The sequence below is a fragment of the Podarcis cretensis genome (genome assembly GCF_951804945.1).
Source record: "Podarcis cretensis genome assembly, chromosome: 6".
In the NCBI taxonomy this organism is placed as follows: Eukaryota; Metazoa; Chordata; class Lepidosauria; order Squamata; family Lacertidae; genus Podarcis; species Podarcis cretensis.
The window spans coordinates 52,527,941-52,546,743 of NC_137175.1; the positions used below are offsets into that span (position 1 = coordinate 52,527,941).

Below are 18,803 nucleotides of genomic sequence, written 5' to 3' on the forward strand. Positions count from 1 at the left end.
GATTTAGACTAGGCAACCCTAATTCCTAAATTCTGATTCTTTCCAGCAGAGGGCATGGGGCAAACACACTATTTTAGCGGGTAGTGATCTTTAAAAGCCTGTCCAAAAAACAGGGCTTAATATGAGCTAATGTTCTCTAAAGGTGGGTCCCAGAATTTGTTTTCCATCTGGAGCTCAGCCCTGGACATGTGCATTTGCATCCTGCTAAAAAAGAAGTAGCAGCTCCTGGCTTCTGCTTGCACTTATATTTCCAACAGTCCAACACAAATCATGTTTACTTGAAACACCCATCTCATGGATTTAAGTGGAATTGGCTTTGAATTAAATATGCTTAGAATTACTAGTCTTAAAGAGATGCAGAACAGAAAATCCCTATATTACATATCACTTTCCAAGCAGGTATTTTTATACCGTTAGATAACTTCCTTAGCTAGAAAATAAGTTAATCTACTTCAGTGTCTACAGTAAAACAGACTAATCAGTGTGAAGTTAATGCCAGATACTGGATCCATATCACAACTAGACTGCTTTCATGTGTAGGTGTGCCAAGACCCAGTTGACATAATCACCTTGATGTAGCAGTGCAGCCACTACAAATTACCATCTCCAGCTTATTGGCCAATCTTGTGACTTCTTCAGCATGTGTTGACATGGTGACTCTGTGCACATCTTAAAGCATTTTATGTAATATACAGTTTGTGGTCTTTTCATGTGTCAGAGCATTCCCTACTTTAGGGAGAAAATTACAGCTCCTGGGGCCTTCACCACCTTATCAAAATGGTTGTGGGAATAAGCCTGTACCTGAATGCTTTCCAGTTCCTTATTTCTCTCCAGAAACAAACAGCGGAGCCAGGGGTTCAGGAGAAAGCTCTGCTTTGTTTACAGCTTCAGTCTGAAGTAGTTGCTTGGCTGTAGTAGTTGCTTTGCCTATAAAGGGAAGAAGAACTAGTCATAGTCTGCTGGTCAGTCCGGGGGGCTATATCAGGGAAATGGGAGTGATTTGGATTCAAAGTCTCCTCTGCTCCACCCCAGCATCAGAGCCAAACCCATGCTTTTTTTCATTTGGGTCAAAGCCTGGCAGGCCTCAGCTGTCCCCTTTTCAGCCCCTGCCATCCTCAAACCATGCCACCACGATGAGGTTTCCAACCATTGACCTCCTCTTGTTTGTAATTACCTTTCGGTTTAAATGTTTAAAATGAAAACATAAAACAAGAATAGCAAAGTTAACAAGATACAATATCAAAGTGCACACAGCAGTGCCTCAAGATGTCACATTTCAAGTCAATAGGTAAATTACAATAAAATATAGTTATAAGCCAGAGTGGACTGAAATTACAGAGAGTTATCTTTAAGCAGAGTCTAACCTTTGAATATAACTTATTCACAATGTTATCTGCCCTGATGGATATGATATAAAGAGCTTCTATATTACATCAGATTTATCTCTCTTAGCAATGCTGCTAATTACTCAGTTTTGATATACCAGTCATTCTGATAATGCCATATCCCCAAATTCTGTCTAGCTGACCTTTCATGGTGAACCCTGTTGTCTTCCAATATTAACCTCCTTATCTGACTGTGGAAAGGGGGTTCCATGGTATCCTAAGACCCCTCAGCTGCCCTCACATACAGCAGAGAATTGCTCCCTTCATCTGTAATGGTACTATTTTACTGTAAGATGCATACCTAATTAAAAAGGAAAAACTCCTGCCTGTAAAAGCAACAACTTTGAACAACTTTGATTCTGGCAAAAAACTTAGCTCTGCTCTGCAAGTGAAACCAAAGCTCCAGCAAGTTCCAAGAGAGGTCTTCAATAATCAAACTAAATCCACAAATTTAATTGTATGCCTGAAAATAACACACCTGTGTTTAAACACATGGAACATACACTCTATATACAAAACCTTTTGATCCTTCCAGCCATAGGTGCTGGCTCCCTGGGGCCCTGGGTGCCCGAGCACCTACAAAATTCTCCATGAAAGGGCTGGGCACCCACAAATTTCGGCTCCAGGACCATGCACGCTTCATGGCACCCACAGATCTGAGCACCCATGGTCATGCGGCCAAGCTGGCACTCCTGCTTCTAGCTGATCACCTGTTGTTTCTTACCGTATTGACCCGAATATAAGCTGCACCCAAATATAAGTTGCACCTTTAAAATTGGGGGGGGGGGGGAGAAAAAATACCTGAATTTAAGCCGCTCCATTCCTCTCTGCTCTTGGCTGCATACTGGACAGGGGAGGGGGAAGCCACACTGTGTTGCCTTCGGCTTTTCCCCTTCCTCGCTCTCTCCCTTCTTGGCCTTGGGGGAGAGGACAGGGAACCAAGTATGGGGCTGGCGCCTCTTTGCCACGCTCCTGCTGCTGTTTGCTCCGTGCTCCTGGCTGCATACCGTAAGGTTGCGAATATAAGCCGCACTTTCACTTTTCATGATCGGAATTTCGGGGGGAAAGTGAGGCTTATATTCAGGCCAATATGGTATTTAATGTTTTGGTTATTTGGAATAGCATATCAGAAAAGCCAAATTAGGTCAGACCAATGGTCCATCTAGCTGGCAGTCCTTTCCTTAGCAGGAACCTTCCTAAAGAATCCTAAACAGTGCCCATATCCAGGTGCTTTAGGAAGGTCTAGCTCCTAAACGTAAGGATGCACTAAAAGCAACATGATAGATGCCTTTAGAACATGATATAGCAATAAATTTGTTGGGTTGTGTGTGTGTGTGTGTGTGTGTGTGTGTGTGTGTGTTTCTAGTGGTTCAAAAGAATGTGTCTGCTAAGCCCATACCATTGCAGTGAGTTATAAAAAGGGAAGGAATGACTAGAGTCATTACATTTCTGAGTACCAAGGCTTCTTCCTTAGGAATAAGAGAATCCAGGACTGTAATATTTAATTCTTTCCTATGATTTGTCATCACAGTAGTAGGGTATTAAAGTACCTGATCTCAAGAATACTTAAACACATGTTCAACTTTTCTCAAAAGGGATTATTAATTTGGATAAAGTTTCACATGTATTTTGAATAGTTGAAGGATTTGAAGCTCTTGTAGTCTCCTTTGGATTTGGAAAACATGTTCATAAGAAAGACTGCACTTATAATTGTCCCTGACTAATGTGAAGTTGATATATCCAGTTCCCTCCCTCCTCCACTCTTTCTAACAGACACACAAAATCTGCACTTCTGTGCATACACACTTCAAAAATCATTGAATGTAATTTTAAGTGGAATTCCGCCCCCCCAATAAATATCCTTCCTAAGTTGGAAGTACTACTGACAGCATACTTATGAATTTGGAAATACACAAGACAACTACCAAAAACATATAGGAACCAATATTTATTTTAAAATATTTATATGCTGCTGTTCTGGGCAAATGTTGCTTTTGTAATATTTTTAAATAAGGTTCTGAAGCTGAAAGCTATATATTACGTTTTGCTGACATGGAATAGTTTGCTGCATCAATAGTGCTGTATCAGGTTCTTCCAGATAATTTACTGGACCCAATGTTGACATTATTATTATTATTATTATTATTATTATTATTGCAGAAACCAACATGTATTCTTATTAATTTACATTTTGAAGGTTCCTGCTGAAAATACTAAATGCATCTGACTTCCTATCCTTTAGCATGCACCTATCATACTTAGCCTCGTTGGTGACATTTTTCAGTGGTATGCTTCCCTGAGTAATGTTGCTGGGACTGCCATAATATGGCCATTTGGAATAGTGCAGCTGCTCCTGCTGTTAACAAGGAAGATGTAAAGTGCCTAGAGAGTTCGCCCCTCAGCCACAGCATCTCACTGATTTCAGAGGCTTGGAATGTTGCATCATTTTTATTTTGGAATATTGTATGTGTAAAAGGGGAAAGCTTATTGCTTGGCTCATTTTATTCCCATCATCCCAAAGTTTAATCGCATTCAGGGTGGCAGTGGGAAGGGTGATGATAGGCTAAGAGGTCTGACTCTGAGGTGACTTAAAGTGTGTGGTTCATAGCAGCCCAGGAGATGTGCAAAAACAGTGGAAAATGTGCTGACCTCAGCTCAATTGCAACAGCACACTAAAAATTCTGCTTGGTTTCAGGCTTGTGGAACGCACAGTCACTATTGTGGATTTCAGCAGTTTCCAGAAAGAATGTGCTAGTCCAAAGACAACGTATTGGGATGACTTTAATGGTGAGTGTCGTTTATTGGAGGGATCCTATGCAGCATGCTTAGAATTGGAGTCTTTTTTTTTTATAAAATTTTTATTAGGTTTTCACATTTTATAAAACAAAAACAAAAACAAAAACAAAACATATATATTTTTAAACTCTTATTTTCATTACCCCCTTTCCCTGACTTCCCCCCACCCCCTCTTCATACATCCCAATTCCAAAAATTAGTTCAGCAAGTTCTTATCTCCCATCTTTAACATATTATTGTTTTTTTTAAACTTAATCCTTTTTACTTATCCAAATTTAATTTATCCAATTCTCTTTTAAACATTAAATCTTTTTTTTTCTAAGGTCGACCTAATTACCCTTCCACGAATTTCTCCCTTTGTATTTTTGTTAATTATATGTCATAATGGCCAGATACAAAAATCATAAAATTTTGAAATTCTGTTCTCCCCTCCCTCCCTACCCCAGTTTCCATCCCTTCCCAAGCAATTATCCTAGCCCGGATTCCTCACATCAGAGGCCTTCAAGTCTCTCTCTGCCGATTTTGTTGGTAGCCCTTTTTGTTGGTCCTCAGGTCTCGAAGGAATTCTATCTCAGTCACATCATATTTTCTTCCATCCAAGATACTTAATAGCAGTTGCTGCAAAAAGTCAGTTGATCTCCCATACTCAAGGAGGAAGTCCCAATCATATTTCTTTACTCTTTTGAATTCCAATATTCCAAGTGCTCCCGGGACTTCCTCCTTCATCTTTCTCATCTTTCGCAGATTTGTAATCCAAAGCTCTTCTTCTTTATTTCCTGACAATATGGGCTTCTGATTGATATTTTCCTGCACTTTTTCCATTCCTCCTTTTCTCTCCACCGGTTCCAAAAAAGTTTTTTCTGGTTCAGCTGCAGATTCCTTATCAGGCAAATCCTTTATGCATTCAGCAGAGTCGTTTGTTTTGGAATTCAAGGTCCTATGTTCTTTGTTCATAGCCGTACTCTGCTCTTGCAGGATTCCCACGAGAAAAAACATTCTTTCTATCTCTACCAGTAATTTTCCCTCTGCAGCCATTGTAATGTCTCTAGTTCCCCCTAGGGGGATTACAGTTGCTTGATAGTCCTTTTCCAACAGCCCGTTACTTTGTTGTTTATGACTACGTTGTTTCCAGCCACCTCAGTTCAAAAGCAACACTTTTAGTTCAGAAAGTTATTAAATAACAAAGTTCTTAAATTTTAGCCGCCCGTTTGACAGCTCCTTTGACAGCTGTCAAACTCCTTGTTCTTTTTCCTCCGGCTCACACACAGGACGCTCCCGGGTTCGGGAGGGGGGGGTTTACACAAAAGCTTCCAAAACTCCTCACTTTCTCTCCAGCACAAAGACTTCTTCTGTCAAACTCATGGAAATATTTTTTATCTAACACCAAAAACAGTACTCTCTACCTTAGTCCACCGATCCTTGCTTTAGATCGTTTGTAGATAGGGGGGTGCGGACTTCCCTTTAGCACATCCCCCGGTTGTACCGAATTCAAAGATATAGATTTTAAAGTCCAAATTCCATTCTACTCACGGGTTATTTGTTTCCAGTCCGAATTTTGGGAAAAAAGTCAGCGCTGTCCGGCCATGGCACGCGGCTTCGCTCCACTGAAGTAGCGGTCTACTCTCAGCACCACGCCGCTCCCCGTACCCTCTCCGTAGCCTTTAAAAAGGCTCTTCGTGGGTCAGGGAGGGCGCTTAAAGGTGCCCACCGAGTCACCAAGTCTGCAGGCTTCCGCGCCTGCGGTTTCTGAGGGTCCCCGCGTCGCCGGCGCGGTAGGACCCGTCTTCAGCAGAGCCGATTCCCTCCGGAGCTCGGAGGGAATCCGCCATTAGCCGATCGCGCTAACCCGGAAGTCTAGAATTGGAGTCTTTGCAAGGAGTGAGTAAGGTGGGTTGTCTCAATAGATCAGGTAAGTATGAAGAGGGGAGTAGGCAGGAAAGTTGGTAGTTCTAAATTAAATTAATTAGGTAAAGGGCTGCAGGACCAGGAAATGGAGCATGAGCAGATGGGCAGAATATGATGTAGTATCTGTGAGTTGCACATGTGAGGTGCTTTGATGAACAGACAAATTCAGCTAGCAGGAAGGAAAAGCAATTCAGTATAGGAACAGGAAAGGACAGAAAAGAACCAATCACAGTAGGAGCAAAGCAAAGATACAGTAAAACTACTTGGCTCTGTGAAGGCCTATAATTTGCCAAAGACATGCAGTAGCTCATGGTTCTCTGAAGTCCACCAGTGGCTGATTAACCGGAAAAAAATGAGACACAAACTTATAATTGTTGCACTTTTCTGTTCAGGGGACTAACTGCATTTGACTTTAGAATTTGTAAGTTTTGTTAAAATGCAGGCACTTTGAAAAGGTCTAATACAACTTTATTGTTGAAATAAGAATATAAATTGTAATTGTGAACATTTCACATTTTTTAAAGAAATACATTTTCACTAAGTCAAAAAAGTATTCAGATTAATAAACGATTTGAGAAAATATCTATAAGATTATGCAGGTAACTAAAAACTATAGCAACAGCAAACAGTTATCAATAGTTGAGAAGTAATTGCCTTGTTTCGCTATTTAATTAATGGCTGATTGAATTCAAATATTAAGGGCAACAAAATTGCTGGGTAAAGCAATCTAAAATCAGAAAGTCAACAAAAATATAATTAGATAAAGCAGCACTTAAAACAATCATTTTAAAACAGATAGAAAACTACCCCTCCCCTCAAAAATCAGCAATAAGGAATTCCAGAAAAATAAAAAGAAATTTTTTTTACAGCAAGCCATTCTAATTCAAACACATAATCCAGTGACACAATGACATACCTATGTTATACAATTATATTGCAAAACCCAATGACATCCCATTTAAAAAAAGATTTACTGGGTTAAGTCACATACATAAAATTAAAGTCATCTGTACAGTGAAAATGGAAGTTATGGGGTTTTTTCTCAGATGGATTTGCAATAAAGATAGGTGCCCATCATGAAGTTACAGGACTTGGACACTGAGGACCTGAGTTAGGGAGGTTTGTTGGTCACCAGTTCTCCCTAGTGTTATACAGTGTTATACTGTGGAGGGAGCGGGTGGCACTATGGTCTAAACCACTGAGCCTCTTGGACTTGCTGATCGGAAGGTCGGTGGTTCAAATCCATGTGACAGGGTGAACTCCTGTTGCTCTGTCCCAGCTTCTGCCAACATGACAGTTCTAATGCACACTAGTGCAAGTAGAGAAATAGGTACCACTGCGGTGGGAGGTAAATGGCATTTCCATGCACTCTGGCTTCTGTCACGGTGTCCCATTGCTTGATGTTTTCCTTGGGAGGGCTATGCCCTAGTAGCCCTAGTGTAAGAAACTGCAGTGATAAGATCATCGCTAGGTGGACAGACACCAAGCTGCTTCTGAATTTCTTGGATGGAGCTGACTGCTTGGTTGAAAAAAAGAAATATGTCAGTGTTCTCCCTCATCTTTGTCAATGGCTCAATCATTAGCACTGAATGATCACAACTCTGCTCTGCTTCTTTGCTCTCCATGAGGACATGTTGATTTAGTCAGACTGTGTGGCATCTGTCAGTGTCTTGCATGGATTTTCTGTTGCTTAATGAATTTATTTTGTAAAACAAACACCTTCTTACAGTCCACACATCTATGGGTTTCTAACACATTGGGGTTGGGGTTCAGGCACAAATTATATTTTTGTTTTTACTTCCTTTTTTTGAGAATTGGCCAAATGTTTTCTCACATTTGTTACGTGTAAAAGTTTTGTTTAAAAGTAGCATTGCTGTGAGGGTTGATTTCTTACTGAGGTTTTCCCCACAAATCAGTCATTTATAAAGTCTTGCCTGTTAATAGATCTTAAGGCAGGCATTCCCAACCTGCGGCCCTCCAGATGTTTTGACCTACAACTCCCATGATCCCTAGCTAACAGGACTAGTGGTCAGGGATGAGGGGAATTGTAGGCCAAAACATCTGGAGGGCTGAAGGTTGGGGATGCCTATCTTAAGGTGTTTCACAAGGGTAATTTTCACTTTAAAGTTTTCTCACACCCAGTATACTTGCAGAATTTAATTCTTGCTGGCACTTTTGGATAGATAATTACAACCTTCCATATTTTGAGTTGTATTGTAGGACAATATTGCTGTCTTTCCTGATATTCAGGTTTTGCAGAAGCGTCTCTTCCCCCATCGTTCAGCCCAGACCCTGAGGTCCTTCTCAGAAGGTCTTCTACTGGTTCCTTCACTACGAGAAGCGAGGTTACAGGGAATCAGACAGAGGGCCTTCTCGGTTGTGGTGCCCTCTCTGTGGAACACCCTCCCTTCAGATGTCAAGAAAATAAACAACAATCTTTTAGAAGACATCTGAAGGCAGCCCTGGATTGTGAAGTTTTTAATGTTTGATGTTTTAGTATGTTCTCAAATATACTGTGAGCTGCCCAGAGTGGCTGGAGAAACCCAGCCAGATGGGCAGGGTATAATAGCAATAATAATAATAATAATAGCAATAATAGTAATTCCAACCAGGATTAAGCAGAGGATGTAATCCATCCCTGAGTTCCCACATTATGTTTCTCTTCAACCATCACTCATGTCTACCTTCGCATCACTCATGTTACTTGCAACAGATGTAGGCAGTGTATACCAGAAGTTTAAAGCGGATCAAATGCTTCCCTGGTGTGCATGTTTGTTGCATCATCCACAATATCTTGTCCTCATCTTCAAAATGCAGCACTGGACTTTTTGGAAGCCCTTTGGAAGCAACTTTGAACCTTGCTTAAAGAGGAGAAAGTACTTTCCATTTAATGGAAACTGCTTCTCCTGCCCTGCCCTGTTCCTTAAACTTCTGATTTCAGCAGTTTAGAGGATCAACACAAAACAGCTTCCAAAAGATAATTTCTAAAAAGTGAGAACCCTGGCTTAAAATTTGCCTGGAGAAGTTCTCAAGAATCCTGAAGATTTTGTCAATGACCTGGAAGCACTGACATGGACCATAATCACCTGTGTGTGAGCAGCTTATCAAACAGCACTAAGCCTGGTTTCCTGTTGTTGGATACCCCAGCTCAGATGAACAGAAAATCCGAATCCTGTCCAGGGAGCAGCAAGGCAGAGCAGTTGACTGACTGCTGCATCCCATGTCTGCTGACTCAATAGGTGAGTGTGCATTTCTTTCTGGGTTTTTTTTTATTTTACTTCAGTTTCAGGCTGGTATAGTTGAAGAATTAGGGCTCTTTGGGGCCCCATGTGGCTGCTGGTGCCCCACATCAACCCCTGGGCAAAGCTCTCCGAACCAACAATGCTCCTCTCTGGCAACAGAGGCCAGTGGAGCAGTAACAACACTCTGTCCTGCCTGCCTCACCTTCTACATTGTAAGGGCATCTGATCCAGCATGCTGTTCTCACAGTGACCAACCAGATGCCTGTGGGAAAATCTTGAGCAGAGATTGGGCTCTGCTACAATTAATACATTTTACAACAAATTCTGAACACAGGCAGTGAATGAAGGGTGCAGTTTGCCTCATGATGCAAGTTACAGGTCAGAGAAATCCTGTTGATGATGGAGGTAAGGAGCCCATGGTCCAGACATTATGGGACTCTGGTTCCCACCCCCAACCAACATGACCAATGGCCAGGGATGAATGGAGGTGCAACCCAGTAGGTTCACTATCCCTGGTACAGAAAATAGATATGGGGTTGAAAGGATTCCTTTGTTCCTTAGCACAATACTTCATGTGAACATGACAGTAAAACACAGTGTTAAAGTCTTGCACCTGCCACTGATTTCTACATGCAACAAAGGACATCACCAACCTAGCCAGCTTCTAAATCTGTTTTCCAATACGTCTTACTTTCCAGTGATGGTAAGGAACGCCATGGAATGTCGCCGAGGCAATTAGATCAGTGCCTGACAAAGTTTGTTGTTCTAAGTAAGGCTGATGGTAGCTAGGTGGTGGTTCTGTGCACAAGGAAATGGTGATGAATTTGGATATGCTGTGAATCAGAAGTCCGGAAGAAGGAGAGCTGGTAATGATGCAGTGAAACACAATAACAATTTTTAAGGGTCTGGAATTACTTTCATATGGGGAGAGACTAAAATGTATAGGGGGAAAGGGAATATGACACACAACAGTACTAGAACCAGAAGCGCCAGTTAAAATCAATACACATAAAGTAAGTAACAAAACCAGTCTATGTAAAGAAGCCTCATATGTAGCTCTGTTGGTCTCTAGAACTAACTGGTTAAAAAAAAAACCCCACTAGAGCAGAGGTTTTCAACCTTTTTGATTCCATGGCTTCCTTAGCCAACTACATTCTTTCTGCAGCATCCCTGTGGGACTCTGGAGCTCACTTATATAACCCCTTGCCTGCAGAGCTGGCAGCCCCTCACCCCTTTTTGAACACTCCCTTATGGTGTAAGGGATATGATAGCCATGTTCAAATATATAAAAGGATGTCACATAGAGGAGGGAGAAAGGTTGTTTTCTGCTGCTCCAGAGAAGCGGACACGGAGCAATGGATCCAAACTACAAGAAAGAAGATTCCACCTAAACATTAGGAAGAACTTCCTGACAGTAAGAGCTGTTCGACAGTGGAATTTGCTGTCAAGGAGTGTGGTGGAGTCTCCTTCTTTGGAGGTCTTTAAGCAGAGGCTTGACAACCATATGTCAGGAGTGCTCTGATGGTGTTTCCTGCTTGGCAGGGGGTTGGACTTGATGACCCTTGTGGTCTCTTCCAACTCTATGATTCTATGATTCTATGGTGCTCCATCAGTCTCCTCTACTCTCAGCCCAGGTCGCTGAGCTGCCCAGCCCAAAGAGAGGTGCCTCCCAGAGGCACCATTTGCCTGTGGAGCTTGTAGCCAGGGCTGCTTCAATAAACAGCTGTGCAAGCCTTTGGGAGGCAGAGACGTGAGAGGGCATCAGTAGGGAAAGAAAGAGGGACAAAGGCCAGCGTTGCTCACAGCACCCCTGACCATCATTCAAGGCACTCCAGTGTGCCACGGCACACTGGTTGAAAACCACTGCACTAGAGTAACAAGGAAGTAAAGGACTATCTCCTAAGGTGGACAGGCCGAGTCCCATAGTCAGGCCGTATATCAAATGCACCTAATCTCTTATGGTACTCAAGACCAAGTGCTGCCGCCTATATGACTCTCTTACTATTAAAACTCAGACTTGTCATGGTGTTGTTCACAAGTGACACTTGTGTCCCAAGCACTCATGCTAGAGAGTAAGTTCTGTTGTACTCAGGGTGCTTCCAGGTATGGGGCTTTGTATTGTAATAGGGTAGTTTAGATATTGCAAATGGGTTGTTGGCAACAGTTTTTTTAACTTTACTCACCCCTCCCACCTGAACAGGTAAATCTGGATTAAATAAGGGTTAAATACACACTGGTGTTTTGAAGCTATGGATGCTGTGAAAACTCTGCATGCATCCCACTATAAACACTGGCAGTACCCTCAGTGTATCTTACTTATAAGGACAACTTTTAGCCTGTAACACATTTTCACAATAGAGTTTGGGAAGGACCTATGAACTTCACTTGGGATATGTGTGCAGTATGTAGGTGTTGTCAATTCAGCGCTGCAACCAGATGAGAAATCAAATGTTGTCCTGACCTGTAGCAGCCAATGTAGGCTTGACTTCAGAGTTACAGACTAAGCAAGAGGTGATTTAAATGTAAAGGGGGTGGGGAATATCAAGGTACTAAAACAAACAAACGAGATCGTCACCTTTAGTGTTACATGTGAATATGTCTATGAACAGACAGATAAAAGCGGTACCATTAGCACTGCAGGCCAATTTAAGCCTTTACAAAGGAGAATGTTGAATGCTGTTGATGTGGGAGAAAGCAGAAGAGCTGCTTTTAAATCGAAGAAATCACAGAAATTGAAAGGCAGATTTAAGCATTACTGGTGAAAAGAACTCCATCCTAGACGGGATGTGCTCGCTCACCCCCAACCACCCTGAGTTTGAAACGCGAAAACAGCTCGACCCTAACCTCCCCGACCCCCTTCGCCAGCTCCCAGCCAAAGTTCATGCCTTGCTCGGTGTGGGGCAGGACGGGGGGTGACGGACGGGCTCATCCCTGAGCAGCTGTGCGTCCCAGCTGTGGACTCCATTTCCCAGGCTTCCTCCCTGCCCTAATGTATTCCGTTCTCAGGCCGGCTCTGTGCCTGTGTGTGTGTGTGAGAGAGAGTGTGTGTTGTGTTTGAGAGCGAGAGCGAGCGTGAGTGTGTGTGTGTGAGTGAGAGAGAGAGAGAGCGAGCGAGCAGCTAGGAGTCCCTGGGAGAGTGGAGGCTCATTCACTGATTAGAGGCAGCTTCGAGAGGCAGCGCTGCGCTCTCCTTGGCTCCCAGCAGCCGTGTCAGGCTCCTGCTCACTCCCATGCTGGCCGAAGGCGCTTGCACACACGCGCCGGGCTTAGCACGTCCGGCTCTCCTCCCCGCGCAGTAACAGACCAGGCTCTCGCTCTCCGCAGCCTGACATTAAAGGGGGACGCCACCTCTCGAGGAATTTCCACGGTGAGTAGCGGGAGATCCCAGGGGTGCATGCGAAGAAGCCAGGGGTGCATGGTGCATTGTTTGTGCGCGCGCGTGTTTGTGCCTAAACGTATGTGTCGACCTAACTTTCCAGCAGGGGATCTCCGGGGTTTCGATTCAGTTCTCTGCCCTCGTACTTTCCCCCCTTTCTTCTTCTTCTTCTTTTTTACTTCTCTTGCAAATGCGGGCGCCGATGTTTCGAAAAGTCAAACTTTCTGAACCAAGTTTGCCTCTCCATTTTTTTCTCCACGCCCAGCTCCTCGACGCAAAATTCCCACGGAAGAAGATGCTCATCGGGGTCCAGAGGTGGGGATGCTGAAAAAGCGCGCACGCGGGGGGGGGGGGTTGGAATCTTAATGAGTTTTTTTTAAAAAAACAACAACAAAAATCTGATCAATATGGTGCCCCCTCCCCTTTTAAGGGTAGCTGTGTTCCCGGGACTCTCCTCCTCCTCCTGCTGTTTATTTTACTGGGGAGGGGGGTGGGAAGCAGGCGACACGGGGAGGGGGCTGGGTGGGATCAGGTGCCGGGGGAAGAAGCCTGCAAAACGCAGCCGAAAACCGCGCGGCTCCAATTAGCGCAAACAACATTTAGTTTTAAAAAGGAGAAAGAGAAGAGCGGGGGGGGGGGGGGGAGAGAAGCGATCCCTGTGTAAGCCCGGGAGATACTTCCCGGCTTTCCTTCGCGTGTCCCACGGTCTTTGGCTGAAATAACGCAGTTTCCCCAAACAATACCCAAGACTCGGGGTGGGGGGTGGGGTGAAGAGGACCTTCGTCGAAAGGGACAAGCCTGCTAGTCTCCCTCTGACACGACCTAGGTAGATATTATTTTTTGCACAAAACTCAAAATGTTTAAAAATCCAGCATTTGCTCTGTGCGTAGAAAGCACCGCATAGAGTCAGGATCGTCTTCGCCCTATCAGCTTTCAGTTTTACTACGGAGCGGGCGCACATGTGAACTTTGAGTATTAGAAATTACATAACCGCAATTAAGGCGTACTTTCCGCCTTTTTTTCCCCTCCTCCTTTTGTCCCAAGTTCCTTTTCCCTGCCGCGATGGTTGCGCACGTGAAATGCTTGCAGTTTGGAGGAAAGGTTGAAGTTCGGACAAACAACTCTCCTTCCTTCAAAGAAAGTCCCTCTCCGCCTGCATTTTTATCTCCGAGATGCAAACCAATTTTTTAAAAATTGGTCTTTAGTCGTATGTTTGCAATTATTCTCCTGCAATGAATAGCATAGCAAAAGCGATGTTGTGTTGTAGGGTCAACACCGGTGCAAGTGAGCAAATAGAGAACCCGGCTGGGAACCCGGTTGGCGAGAGGAAGTGGAAGGAAATTGGAATATGCATAGTTTAGCTGGGCTTCCTTAGCAAAACTTTCTTCACATTTTCAGCCCGAAGCCGAGGAACGGCCAGCTTTTGAAATGAAACAACAGCAGCCGCTGCTTGCAGCGGGGTAGGGAAGTCAGTACAGAGGTTGCAAGGAAGGGGAAATAATTCCTCACCTTGTAGATCGAAATACATAAAAAACATCTGCTTGGGCACAATGAAATCATTAGGCAATGTCCAGTTCAGGAGTTGCATTGAATGCTTTCGCCTTCCAGGCAGGAAACGTGCAGGGAAGGAATTGTTGCAATAAATTCAAACAGCACGAGGCATCCGCACATTTGATGAGCTTTGTTTAGTATTTTAAAAAGAAAACGAGCCTTGAACAGACTGCAGAGATTGGGGTGAAGGGAGATAGATCTCTGCTCCCACTCCACCCTCCCCGCACATATTTCCTGGAAGGAATGAAAAATTTGATTCCTTTGCAAAGTTGCGAAACCGATTTTGCACAGTTATTATTCTTATTATTATTTTTTCTTTTGTCGATGCAGAGCATTTGGCGGGGGTGTTCAGTGAAAAAAGTGACCAGGCGTGGCCGAGCGGGCGTATTAGCGGGGAATTAGTTTCCGATTCCTGTATCTCTCCAATGCACTTTCTGAAATCTCTACCCACTTTTTTCTTTTTTTATCCCCGATGTGGAGAGGACAGTGTGTATATAAAACATGGTTTGAAGTTGTAGTAAGCCGACCGAATTCTTTTTGTGCTCAGTTTAGACACCGGGAAAAGGACAAACACCTGTTTTGATTTGCAACTGCAGAAAGTGGGAGAAGGGCGGGTTAAAGCTCCTCCTATGAAATTAAAAGCGTGCTTGTTTTCTGCTTTTGCTGGAAATTGGAGATTTCTGGAACAGAACTTTAAGATCCAAATCGATCAAGTATTATTTCTCTACCAGAAAACGTAAGAGTTTGAATAGTTTAATTTTACACTCCACCCCCCCCCCGCCGCCGCTTAACTGTGGAAGCGTTGTGCGTCCATCTCGTGCCCCTTTTTGGGTCGGGGCTGGAGGATGAGATGAAGGCCCCACAATTTGCAGATCAGAACCTCCTTACTTTGTGTTGTTTACCGATGATTAACAAACGCCTTTTGGCGGCTTCGACTTCTGCAAGTTATTACTTTGCTTAACAAAAGAAGGATGCATTTTGCAGGGGTAGGGTGGAAATCTGTTATCTGTTTTAGTACCTTGGCCCGTCCCCGTACTTGAATTTTATTTTCCTTGTTATTTTGTTGTTGTTGCAAAGCCGGGGGGGGGGGTCGCAAAGCGAATTGGGGAGAGGCGAGGCGGCCCCTTTGTTGTTGCGCCAAGGGGCCCGATTCACCATTGGTTTCATATAAATGTGAATAGATCTTCGTACTTTCCGAACTGGCATTTTGGTCGCCGAAAAGGCAGTGCCCTTATTCCGCCTCGCCCCCTATCCCGGCCACCGTCTCATAATCTAGTTTGGACACCCACAGTTCCAAAACCATCCTGATGTTTAGTGACAAGGAATACAGACCTATAGATTTTCTTAATTCAACACTGGGATCTCCTGCTTGTTCTTGTCCTCAATCTTGCATTTGTTTTCATTTATTAGGAGGAAATCCAGTTTAGTTTGAATAAATAATCCAGTTGCACACTAAATCCCCCCAACAGCTGGGATAGTTTTGTTTTATATTATCAAGATTTTCTCAGTAGGAATAAATCTCCAAATTCCTGCTTCTAAAATTATGTGATTACAAAGTAACAAGAGCTCAACCTGTAGTTTCCAACTCTCTGTTCTTTCCTAACAGCTTGAACTCTTAAAGAAAAAGTTATTTCTTTCTCTCCGCAAACTGCAGGATTTTTTTTTTATTCCGTTTTTTTATTTATTGGAATTGGGAAATAGCAGGAGGATCACAAAAATGCAACCTGTTTTAGTAGTGCGGGATGTGTGGTTTATATGTTTTAATTAAGAATGGCAAAGTAATTTGTTACACAGAAACTCTGCCTTGCTTTTCTGGGTTCTGTATATTAATATAAAATTTATATTAATTAGCAAATGAGTTTTCCACCTGCAGCTTGTGACCAACTCTGTTTATCCACTTGCATGATGGCTAGAAGGATGCATGGTGAATTCTGCATTATCTTAGCCTCTCTTCATTTTAGTAGTTCTCCTCTGGGGTAATTAAAAATAACATTATAATAATTAATAAACAGAGCAACCAAAACCTAAGCTGTGCATAACATGTTAGATTTTGTTCTAAGTTGTGGGTTTGTTTTTGTTATGAATAAAGGCTGAAGCTTTTAATTGGGATTCTCTTGGTCTTGCCGCTTCACTTTGCATTTAAGTAATCGGTGCAAATGACGGGTGTTCTTGCAAGGAATCATGCTTATCCATAAAGCCAAGTGGTGATTTTAAAAATATAAGTAAACAATTTTTAAAAATTATTAATATTATTATTATTTGTGTGCTGATCTAACTCGGATACCCAGTGGACAGTTTATGTAGCTTCATAGATTTATCTCCACCCCCATGGCCTCCTCCACTCCTTGTTTAGTTAATTTAACAAAGACTTTTTGCAATCTGTTTGGAGTTTGTCTGATGCCATGGAAAAGTATCTGCTGATTTATTTGGTTGCTTTTCGATTTCTGTCGCTAGACCGTCTTTTCTCTTCCTTTCAGCGAGGATGTCAGCTGTTATTACTTCCTATTGATCCCTTTGCAAAGTGAGAAGTGAACTAAAATTAATGTCAATTCCACTGCTTGGATCAATAGCTGGAGTTATTTTAATCTGGATTTGCACAGGGTGCTAAATTAAAAAAATCAGCATAGAGGCAGAAAAGTAACAGTTACTTACTTTGGCTGTGCCCGCTCCCTTCCAGTCACCCAAATGTTTCATCAGGCTGGTTATCCTGCAATCCATATTTTTTTAATTAAGCAGGTCAGTTAGTTTTCTTATTTTGGGTTCCATATTTAAAAACCAATGACATTTTGACATTGGGAGTGTATTATCTATAGATTTTCATAATGACTGGCCTTGCCGCAGCCTCATCTGTACATGCTCCTAATGATGGCGGTGATAGGGGATAATCGTGTGGGGCAAAGAGATGGTGGAAAAGAAGGTAAGAGACAAGGAGAAAATGGGGGAGAAAAGGATGCAGGAGGTTTTTTTAAAAAAAAAATAAACTTGGCTTGGTGCAATATCATAATATGTTGATTTATTCTCTATGTAATGAAGTTTGCGAACGAATAGGGCGATTGGAGTGATTCACAGTATTCTACAAGGAGTGTCAAGTGTGGCTTCCAGATTACTAATTTATGAAATACATTTAACGTAATGAGGTGACAGTGGAAGTAAAAATAGAAAAGCAGGCACAGAGGCATTAGTAGTGTGCTCTCACCCCCCTCATTTATTTAAATCCTAGAAAGGCTATGGTTTTCCCTCAGTCCCATGGGTCAATTCAGATATTAATAGTGTATTTATGTATTTATCTGGGTAGGGTGTTCCCCTCCCTTTAAAAATAATTGAAAATGAGCATTCAGGTCTCCTATCCCCTGCTTCACCTTCACCTATTATTGCAGTTTTTTGTTTTAAATTTGTTTGCTTGCTTTTCTGTGACAAATCAGCTATGCAGAAAACAGTGCAGAAGGTAACTCCGAAAGAAGGCCGTCCAGATTCTCCATGGCATCTTTCTGTCCATGGCTAGTACTTGACAGAAAGTTATTTAAAATTTGGAAGCAACCAAAACTTTGTTAATGTGAGATCTATAATCTGGTGATTTAGCACTGATGTGTATCAGGAAGGGAGCCAAATGAGGAAGAGGCAAGATGATGCCCTCTCATCTTCACACTTAATAACAGTCACTGAGCGTCTGGATACAGAATGGGAGAAAAGGAAATGTTACTGCTGGACAGCATGAAAGGCGCAGTCAGGATTCCACAGAGTTTGTTAACCTAGCCTTGCTCATTCACAGAATACAAAAGCCACTCCATTAGAAAAGAGACTCTTTCAGTAAGTTTTATTTGCTATGTCTGACCTTCTGGATCTAACAGGCACATTTTGTAACAGCTTTTTTATTATATGATTTTTTTGTGGCCTTTTGAGTGCCGCAAGGCTAGCACATTGTTTTAAAGTAACAGTTCTCTTACATTCAAGGGCATTGTGGCATTCTGAATGGTTGGCAGTGGAAGCTTAAAAAGTGGAGGGGGGTTGATTCTAGGTTGAAGAGGAGAGAACGTGATTTTGATTTCAACTCTAAAAAGGGTTAGAGGGAAAGTTAATTTTATTATTTATACATACATGTAAATGTAAATATCTGTACTGATACTTTGCGAGTGGGGATAATAGGTTACTTAGAATTTGTAAGTAATTTAAAGGAAAAGCAAGCCTAGACGTTTTGTTAACATTTTTCTCTAAATGCTAATGGCATATCCAGGACAGTTTACAAATCTACTTAAGCATGAGCGCATTAGGAAGTAAAATTACTGATCCGTTTTGTGCTGTCCTCAACCTAAAAGGCAGATGCTTGCAAGAGATCATATGGCACTGGCTCCCATTATGATTTTAAATATTGTCAGAGACGCCAAGCACTTTATTGATGAAGTTGCTGCTGCTTTCGTAAAAGCACACAAACACCACATGGAACAATTCAGAGAAATGTATAAGAGAGGCATGTTTATGCCCACATGCACCATTGAATATAAAGTGAAATCTATAACTTGTATGTATATCTGCACAGGTAAATATTCACAT

General features: G+C 42.5%; 1 protein-coding gene across 2 annotated transcripts in view; it reads left to right on the forward strand.

Annotated features, from left to right (window-relative positions):
* The first annotated feature begins 4,080 nt into the window (after positions 1–4,080).
* RNF220 (ring finger protein 220) overlaps positions 4,081–18,803 on the forward strand; it is a 345,317-nt gene continuing 330,594 nt past the window's right edge. The window contains exons 1-2 of one of the 2 annotated variants that reach the window (XM_079980326.1): positions 4,081–4,172; positions 9,234–9,325. The gene's annotated coding sequence lies outside the window, so the exon portion shown is untranslated. Of the gene's footprint in view, positions 4,173–9,233; positions 9,326–12,479; positions 12,696–18,803 lie in introns of those variants that run through there. The other variant, XM_079980329.1, reaches the window with a different exon arrangement.